We start from the raw sequence: 9,377 nt of genomic DNA on the forward strand, positions 1-9,377 counted from the left end.
GATGAAAACAAAAAGTTTATGATTAATATTTGATGGAAAAGTTAGGAAGTGTTTTTCCAGTTCAAGAATTGCATTTTCTCTTATTCTTTTAAGTTCTGGCTGTAGGTTCTTTTTTGTCTTTTAATTTGCTTCGCAGAGATTTGGGAGCTTGATGAGAAATTCTCTTTTCCCTTTTGTGCACTCAGTGTGAGACTCATACAACAAGGTTTCTTTCAGTCTGAAAAACAGTCCAGAATAAAATATAATTTCAGTTCCTGAATAGTTGAGGCTGAGGCAAAGTTTCTTACACTGTTGAGATAGGGAACATCAGCTTCCTGAGAAAGCGTGATTCCACTCAATATCCTGGTGATAACCAGGAAAAGAACTCAGTTGTGTGAAAGCCCACAGACAACTTGTCTTATATAAATTCATAATAAAGCTTTGTCATCAGCATGGAAGACATTGAAACATAAATTACATCAATTTTTTAAACTTTAGGTATAAGTTTTTCTTTGTTTTATTTTTTTCCGGACCTTTGCCTTTATTTTAGCATATACCTCTAGCACTCATTATGCATTCACATCTCTACATGTTGTGCATGCGCTGCTTTTTCTAATGCATTTGTGAGTTAATGTTTTATTCTTTGAAAATCTTAACAATATTACATCCCATTGTTTCACAATAACTATTCCTCTGTTACTTTTATAGACAGTGTACTCCTTAGCTTAGCTGTAGTACGTTTTCCTTTAAGCTGAAAGAGAACAAACACTGATGGAATAAAAATTACTGTCTAAACAAGGTACTGCCCTGCAGCAAAGAAAACACTAATAATTAATATGCATTAAGGTCTACTTCAAGTATTTACATAGTCAGATTTGTGACCCACCAAAGGTTCAATTTTGACCATTTATTCTGATTCCCTGAGATAGGTCAGGAATTTTGTTTATCAGTTTCCAAATCTATCCCAAGAACTGCAGAATCAAGCTAGGCTGTTAGTGAGCAATCTCACAGTGATTTTCAGCTAAAGCTGGAAAACTATGAGGACTGCAGCACAAGGCCTTAGGTTAAAAAAAAAACTCACATCTACCATTTTTCACTTAAATATGGATTTGAAGTTAAAAAAAATGGTGTAGACTCCAGTTCAGGAAAGTATCTCAGTTCAGAATAGCATTTGACTCTCTGAAACGACTCATACAATGATGATTTAAAACTTAATCCTTATATTAAAAGTGCCTACTTCATCTTGCTTATCATATTTGACAAACCATAAATTTTCAATCCACTGGTAGCACTCCACACCCAAAAGAAAGCATCTACATATGTCGTCTTTCCTTGGCAATAATATTTGAAGTTGGGATGTATCCTTTAGTCTAGGTAATAGCTTCCTCTTAGACACAAATTGATTGCCTTTGGCAAGGAAAAGCCACACTTCAAATGAGTAAATATATAACAAAAGCAGTTGATTGAAATACTGGTGAATTTTTCAGGTTTTTTTAACAGACCATACAGTTTTGGGGCTTTTTTTTAAACTAAGAGACAGCCCTGGGACTGAAGCTTGCAGTTGTGTACACCAGCTCTTGCACTAACCCTACCAGTGTATTTATAGCCAAACTTGCTATTGGGGCTGCTTCCAGGCACCAAAGCACTTCCCCTCTCTCCAGATATATATTTTTTCCCCCCAAAACACAGCAGGGAATAATTTATTGCTCACCTCCCCACCTCTGTGTTTGGTCCATGACAGGCTCCAGGACCATGGTTGTGTTCAGTGCCAGCTACATGACCTGGGAAAGACCCATCATTTTCCACATCCCACACAAGTTTGAGGCAGAATCTCTTCTGGCTCCCACTGTACATCTTTTCTGAGGACCAATGAGCAAAACAGGAGAGACAAAAACACTGTCTTGGTCTCAGAGGAGGACTTTATTTCTTTTGCATTGGACAAGCCAAATTCAGCAAGAAATGAACATTGGAATAAAGTGGTGCCAGGAATGGTATAGTAGGATGTTGAAAATTAGAAAAATTGCAGCTTTTGCTGCTTCTGACAGTCCAACTCTCTTAACACTCAGTCAGATTGTTTGAAGTTAGCAACTACAGTTGTATCAGCAGCAGGGGGGCAAACATACCTGCTTGGTTTTTCATAAATCTGACCAGTGACTTCACTCATTTACTTAAAAGCAAATACTGAAGGTCAGACTTAGTATGAGAGCACAATAATGCAAATTTTCCCTTATTTTTTGTACTAATGGCAAGAATCTCACCCAGACAACAAATTAATGAAGAATTTAACCTGGAGAAGCTGGAGAAAGAGTACATCATGTCTGCTTAGCATTTTATTCAACTTTTCATCTGCTCATGTCACCAGAACAAGCCAGCTCATAAAATATTTAGATGTATTTTTATATGCCTAGCAAGCAGTACTATTATAAAGAAAAATATGTATGCCAGTATCTTAAAAGTTGCTATGTTGGCATGCATTCCTAGAGATATTTTTTCCCTTCTTTAATGTTAGTTTGTTCTTACAAACATTGATTTAAAATGTCTGCAAGTCTAATCTTAATAATAGGAGATTCAACTGTTCTCATAAGGAATTTCAAATAATATTAGGCCCAGAAATTTTATTTGAAAAAAAAAACACACACACACAAAAAATAAGGGAAACAAGAGCACTATTTACAGCCTCCTCTTACTGTTTGCAGAAATATTTTTGGTATATCGGAGGCTCATAATCCAAACTTGCTTTCATAAGTCATTATAAATGATGATAGAGGCTTCCAATAGGATTCTCCATTTATCCAGGCAGGTCAGGATGGCCGAGCGGTCTAAGGCGCTGCGTTCAGGTCGCAGTCTCCTCTGGAGGCGTGGGTTCAAATCCCACTTCTGACAGCTTCTTTATGACACCGAGCTGAGTGGTGCAGCTGACACACCTGAAGGGGCAGGATGCCATCCTGAGGGACCTGGACAAGTTGGAGAAGTAGGGCCATGGGAATCTCATGAGGTTTAACAAGACAGGGTGCTAGTGCTGCACCTGGCTCAGGGCAGCCCCCAGTATCAACATGGGCTGGGTGATGAACAAATCCAGAGCAATCCTGATAAGAAGAATTTGGGGATGCTGGAGGATGAGAGATTGGGCATGACCTAGCAATGTGCACTCACAGCCCAGAAAGCCAAACATGTCCTGGCCTGCAGCCAAAGCAGCCTTACCAGCAGGGTGAGGGAGGGGATTCTGCCCCTCTACTCCACTCTGGTGGGATCCCACATGCAGTGCTGCAACCAGCTCTGAGGTCCCCCCCTAAGGAAGGACACCACCCTACAGGAGCGAGTCCAGAGGAGGACCACCAAGTTGAACAGAGGGATGAAGCCACCTCTCTGATGAGGAAAGACTGAAAAAATTGAGATTATTCAGCTCAGAAAAGAGAAGGATTTCAGGTGATGGAATTGTCTCATTCCAGTACCTGGAGGGTCCTTACAGGAAAGGTAGAGCAAGACTATTTACAAGGATATGTAGTGGTGGCACAAGGGGGAATGAGTTCAAACTGAAAGAGAGTTAGTTAGATATTAGGAAAAAAATTCTTTACTGTGAGTATGGTGAGGCAGTGAACAGGGTTGAACAGGGAAGGTGGGGATGCCCTATCCCTTGGGGTGTTAAAGGCCAGGTTGGATGGGATCTGTGCAACCTGATTTAGTTAAAGGTTTCCCTGCCCATGGCAGGGCAATTGGAACAAGATGATTTTAAAGGTCCTCTTCCAACCCAAACCATTCTATGATTCTATGATCCTTTGTGTCTGTGAACAAGGACATATAAGTAGAGAAATATAACAATGTACAAAATCTTGGAACTTTTCTGCATTTATTATAATGAGGCATTTTAAGGGCTATAAGTCTGCGCAGAAAGATTATAGAAGTTGTATCACTTCCTATTACAATTGCATAGAGATTAATAAACCTGTAGTCATGATTATGCTATACAGAATAAATCATAGACATTTTATTTTTTCCTCAGCCTGATGGAAGAAGAAGACTGAATAATGAAAAATTTGTATATTTTTCATGCAAAATGACTTTCTGATAAAGCTGTAGCAATACAGATGCAGAAAAGTTGGGTATCACTTGGATCCTGCAGACAAAAAGGAACGTAACTTGGGCAGGTTTTTGCAGATGAAATTACCATGCACTATGGTAATGACAACACTACAAGGTGCCCTATGGGCTTCTCTTCAATCTGGCACAATCACTCCTTCACAATAGGCTCCTGAATGCTATTTCTGGAATAACTCCCAACTTGGAAGGATCCATCCTCCCATCTTTTAATTCAATCTCATGTCCCCAGAGTTTCCAGTCACAGCCCAGACTGGGACGCCGTACTTCACGGCACTTAACCCACATCTCCTGCATACGTAGCACACAGTTCACAATCATTTGGCTGGTCTAGCTATTCCATGGTATCCCCCACCAAAATAACAGGCACCACCTGATTTATATACAATGCTATTATCCGTTAGTATCTCAAAACAAAAGAGGGTAAAAATCTGGTCCAGATGGCTGAGACCAGCAGTCTTGCTTATGGTTCTTCCAGTGTGTCTTCACCTCATGCAGGGATAATTTCTGTAGCTGAGGCTGAAACGTAAATCAAGCTACATTAGAACAAGCTCTTTGCAATACTCCTACCTCTGTCACAGATGAGTTTTTTCAAGTCTTATTTCTATGACCTAGAAATTCATGGTAATTGAGAGACCTGGTCTTCTTACATGTGCAGAGCTTGGGAGGCAGGAGGAGGCAAGCAGGAACCTTGGTGTGATGAGAGAGCCCGCGCACACAGGCTGGACTGTATTTTATTGTCAAACACAAGATTTCCATCTTGGGCACTCACAAGATTTCCATTCAGAGAATGATGGAATGATGTCCATCCATTATAGGGGATGATATCATCTAACCTAACAACACAAGTAACAGAATTGTCTGTAGCACATCCCTTCCATGGATGCAGACATCTTGCATGATGTCTAACTGATTTAGAAGTATCTAAAGAAGTTTTAAACAAACCTGTTCAAATCACATCAATAAAAAATTCAGGGCTACTTTTCTCCTTTATGTTTTCATGCATTCTCTTGTGGAATTAAGTTGTTCAAGAAAAGTTATTACTGCACACTTAATTTGAAAATTTTCATGAATCAAAATGAGCTTACTCAAGTAGTTTGGCAGTAGCTGATGCTCACTTATTGCTTCTGCTGGTCCTAGTGATGGTAATGTAACTTACAGTTAAGATACAATAGAAATGCCAACTTTGCCAAAATCTTCATAAAGAAAAGTTTTTTCTAAAGTTTGGGGATTTCTCTTGGTTATTTTGCTTTTTTGGTTGGTTTTCTCTCTCTTTTTTTTTTTTTTTTTTTTTTTTTTTTGGTGTTTTTAAGTAACATTTAATAGATCAAAATTTCAAGAAGCCTGGCATACCCTATAATTTGAACTTCAAAATTTCATTACTTTAGGGGGATTTGAAGCCAGGAAGTAGAAAGCCAAGTTTAATCATATGTTCTTTGGTACTTTCAATTGATCTGTGATGTCACTTGGGATATATGCATTGGTTACCCTTGAAGTCCTGTTTCCTTGAGCAGCCCTATATGAAATTCAAAATAATCAATGTTCATATTAAATTATGGAAGTTGTTTTATGAAGTAGCAGGTTTTCTTCTTTTTGTCATCACCTGTTATTTCTTTTAGCATTATTTTTCTGTATTATTATTTCTCTTACTGCAAGGAAACATGCTGTCTGTGATTTTTCTTTCAGCCTGCTTCTCAAAGTGGAATAATCTAGTTTGCCTGGCTCTTCTCTCCAGCTACTCCCTGAAGTATTAATATTTTACCTTGTGTACACATTAATTCCTCTATTTTGCCTCATGCTTTTCTATAGCTGTATGACTGTCGCCCTGTTCTTTTAAAAATTTTAAAATTCTTCTAGAAGTTTTCTGTGCCTTCTGATGTTTACACATTTCTGCGAAAATTTCTCACACACTGTCATGTAAATAACTATTGTTTTACATTCTTCTTTGTAGGAAGAAAAAAATTAATAAACTGTTAGTTTGACCAGTGTAGTTAGAGAAGGAGCAATTTCATCCTCCAATCCACTACCACTTCTAGAATTCTATATATTATGAAGTCAGAAATAAAGTTTCCTCCATTTGCTTCCTTTTGCTCTTTTAATCTTAGTGTGCATACGTGAGTTATTTCGTGTTGTAGTGCGACAGCATGACCTTCAGCCCAGGCTTTCAAAGGGCTGTCTTGCTTGAGCTGAAATATCTGTCAAGGATTAATGTGGAGGAAGAGACCTAAAGGAGACTGAGGGGGTTCAAAAACAGTTACTTTGGATGAGATCAGCAACAGTAATTAATTTCTACTCCATGTAAAAGGCGATTGAAGAAGGATTAGGCTACACCACACCTCAGTGTTTTCCTGGGTGCGAGAAGCATGGGCAAACATGGCTTCTGCAGCCTGATTGCAGAATAAAAGCATTATGGACTGCTACACTGGGATTGTGCGCTCAAACTTTTAAAGAGCTCCCCCATTAACCTTGAAACTCTTGAGTAATTACTTAATTTCAGAAAAAACTTCTAAAGAGAAACCTGATAACAGAGATTTCCATTATCTAATAGAACAAGAACCAATGGAGAGAAGGTTTATTACTATGCTTTCATCCTGTTACTAGGAGTATGGTAGAATTGTTAATAGTGACCCAGATTAAGCAGAAGTATTTGCTTAATATTTCTAGTTGTTATTTGATGCAACATAGACAATTAATTCCTCACCTTTGATGATAATAATACTAATCAAATGTTATAATAAGCTGAAACAGAAAATACTGGACAATTTTAAATAGTAGACAGAAAGAATTTGCATTTAGGAATTTTAAAAATGCTTAACTATCTAAGTAACTTGTGTTGACTTCAAATGTTCTTTAGAAATTTGTAAGATTACCTTGTTTTGAAATTTAAAACTGATCTGACACTGACAGTGATCTGAATCACATAAAGAGAATGTTGGTCTGATAGAAAAAAACTGAAAGAGTAGAACAAATAACAAAAACATCCAGAAAATAAGTGTTTTATAAGTTCAGTATAAAGAAATAAAACTGATGGAATATGCCTACCACTTTGTAAGGCATTTTAATAGGTGCAAAATGATGTCTTGATAAGTAGAACAAGATTGGAGGCACAAAGTCTAGAGTAAATAACATAACCACACTTGCACAACAGAGAACATGAGCTGCAGATATGTCCTGAAATGAGCCTACAGGTGATGACTGATAGTCAGCTTGAAAAAAAAAAAGGATTAATGCAGTCTTCCAATGTTTAAACAATGAAGTACATCATTGGAGTTTTGTACTTATTACTGTGGTAACTTGCTACTGAAACACCAGCAGTTCAAGAAAGATGTTGACAATGTAGGAAAGCACTGGGGAAGAATACATGAATAAATAAGGATAGAGAAAGAATGTTTTAGGGACATGTGTAAGTCTTTTTTTCAGTTGGCAAGTATGTCTTCAACTTGATTTTCATATTAAAACCTGATGGCTCATATACTTCACCTTAAGATAAAAGACAATAATGATTGATAGGAGTGAGCTAGTTGAACTTTTTGGTGAATTTTCTATTGCCAGAATATTAGTTTTACAAGGCTGGAAGTTCTCAGCAATATTGTACAGTTGGATGGCTTGCTGCCTATAAAAGCTGCAGTCCCCAGTCATATTAAGCTTAGGAGAACAAGTACTTTAAGTGACTTCTGAGGGGTAGGAATATTCCTTTTCTTACAGCAAGTACAACTTGGTTCATGGTGACAGAGGTCACTGGTTTTCAGCAGAGATTCTGTCTCCATCACAATTTCTATGTCTTTATTTCTTTCACATAGACTCTATTTAATAAGAGTAAGGCCTTGTAGAGCCATCCTGGCAGGGATAGCTCCTAGTACTCCTATACACATACCTGGATTTCCCTAAATAGTTATTAAGCCAAATCTGCATGGAATTGCTTAGTCTAAAACACCAAAGGCAATGAATGAGTTAATTTCAAACCTCTGTAAATAATGGCCATAATCACAATAAAAATACATAAAAGTGTATTAATTGAATAAATTCCAAGCCCTTTTATACTTCTAGCATCTTTAAACTGATACTTTTCAAGGGTGCTGAAGGGGTGGGTTTATTTCGAAAAATCAGATTAACATACTTTAGCATTTTCAGTTTCCTTTCTGAGTGTTAAATATATTGTTATTGATGCAGATAAGTGAAACAAGTATTTCTAAATTTCCACCCTCATTCTACTAAACCACATTTGAAATCATGACCTCAAAGCTCTTGGTGAGATAAAAAAGCACCACAATTTATTAACAGGAACATATACACCATGTTATGTAAAAAATTTAAAGAGAAGGGAAGGATAAAAGCTACTTTTTTCAAACTTAAACTCTTATTCTGTTTTGGAGGGGTCAAGGGAAACTTCATCTTGGTAAAACATAAGCAGCAATGTTACTCTGAGTGCTTTGTGTTTAGTCATGTATACAACCTAACCATGCCTTTGAATTAATTTGCAGCACTTTCTTATTAGTCCCATCTCCTTTCAATGGCATAATGGCCATACCAGCTTTTAGATTCAAAGTGCCAATATGGTTACAGTCAGATCTTAATTGATAGCTCTGAGAGGGATAGATGAGTATCTCAAACATGGCCCATGCTTGGACCCATCACATGAATATTGCAGGCACACATTATTCTGCTCAGGGAAACAGAAAATGTAATTGCTAATTGTTCATAAAAGGTTTATTTAACTAGAATTTACATTTCTTTAAGTGACACTCCCAGACAGAAAATGTCTAATCTCTCATTAAAGCACATTTTATTAACAATTAGTTAGTCCATATTAATTAATTTGTCAAAGACAATTTCTTTCCCTTCATTCCATCCTTTTTGTATAATAGCTTGTCTACATAAACTTGTTTTTTTGTCTACTGTACTGAAAAGTGTCTCTTTGGAGACACGCAAAGAATAAATTTTTATAAAATCCAGATTATATTCACTAATGCTAAGCCAGCCTTGTTAATACCAGACTGAATGGAGAAAATCTAGCATGAGGAAATCGATTATCCTGATTCTAGACTCTGGGTGGCCTCAAATTAAAATGCCTGAAACAGGGCCATAGTTCTCACTATGCACACACTTCTGCTGCAGTAAGCACTTCTGCAGCAAACATAAATCAGAGAAAATGAGATCCCATACTGAACCATTTTACACCACAATGTAACATGCAAAACCAGGAAGAGGTAAGGAGTATTATTCCAGTAAGAAATACTGCAAATAATTTTCACAGCAAAGTCCAAGCTTCCCTGGCCACAGGAGATCTTCATGTTCTTAGCTCA

At 37.3% G+C, this 9,377-nt stretch overlaps 1 non-coding gene across 1 annotated transcript; it reads left to right on the forward strand.

Annotated features, from left to right (window-relative positions):
• Window positions 1-2,779: 2,779 nt before the first annotated feature.
• TRNAL-CAG (transfer RNA leucine (anticodon CAG)) lies at window positions 2,780-2,862 on the forward strand. Its single transcript has one exon. It is a non-coding gene; the product is annotated as a tRNA-Leu (tRNA).
• The last annotated feature ends 6,515 nt before the right edge of the window (window positions 2,863-9,377 follow it).

This window comes from Anomalospiza imberbis, chromosome 1, assembly GCF_031753505.1.
Source record: "Anomalospiza imberbis isolate Cuckoo-Finch-1a 21T00152 chromosome 1, ASM3175350v1, whole genome shotgun sequence".
Lineage (NCBI taxonomy): Eukaryota > Metazoa > Chordata > Aves > Passeriformes > Viduidae > Anomalospiza > Anomalospiza imberbis.